Below are 474 nucleotides of genomic sequence, written 5' to 3' on the forward strand. Positions count from 1 at the left end.
GGGAGAGAACCCGGATGAGGGGGGGGGGCTACAGTAGTGCGCGGCGCACGACGGGAACAGCGAGACCCGGATAAAGAGATCACGGCACGGGTTCCAGAACTCTCGGCGGTACGCAGGTCACACCCGGAGCAGGAACCGGATGTGAAGTCCACCACGAAGGCACCGCAGCGAGTTTGTTGTGGCCTTCTCTGCAACTCCAGCAAGTTTATTGTTATCTCATTCCAGCCTTCTGCTTCAAAGGAAATGCACGACGGGAACAGCGAGACCCGGATAAAGAGATCACGGCACGGGTTCCAGAACTCTCGGCGGTACGCAGGTCACACCCGGAGCAGGAACCGGATGTGAAGTCCACCACGAAGGCACCGCAGCGAGTTTGTTGTGGCCTTCTCTGCAACTCCAGCAAGTTTATTGTTATCTCATTCCAGCCTTCTGCTTCAAAGGAAATAGAACCAAAACAAGCACCTCTTCGCTCCG

The sequence above is a fragment of the Fukomys damarensis genome, unplaced genomic scaffold, assembly GCF_012274545.1.
Source record: "Fukomys damarensis isolate Sample0158 unplaced genomic scaffold, DMR_v1.0_HiC HiC_scaffold_39, whole genome shotgun sequence".
NCBI lineage: Eukaryota > Metazoa > Chordata > Mammalia > Rodentia > Bathyergidae > Fukomys > Fukomys damarensis.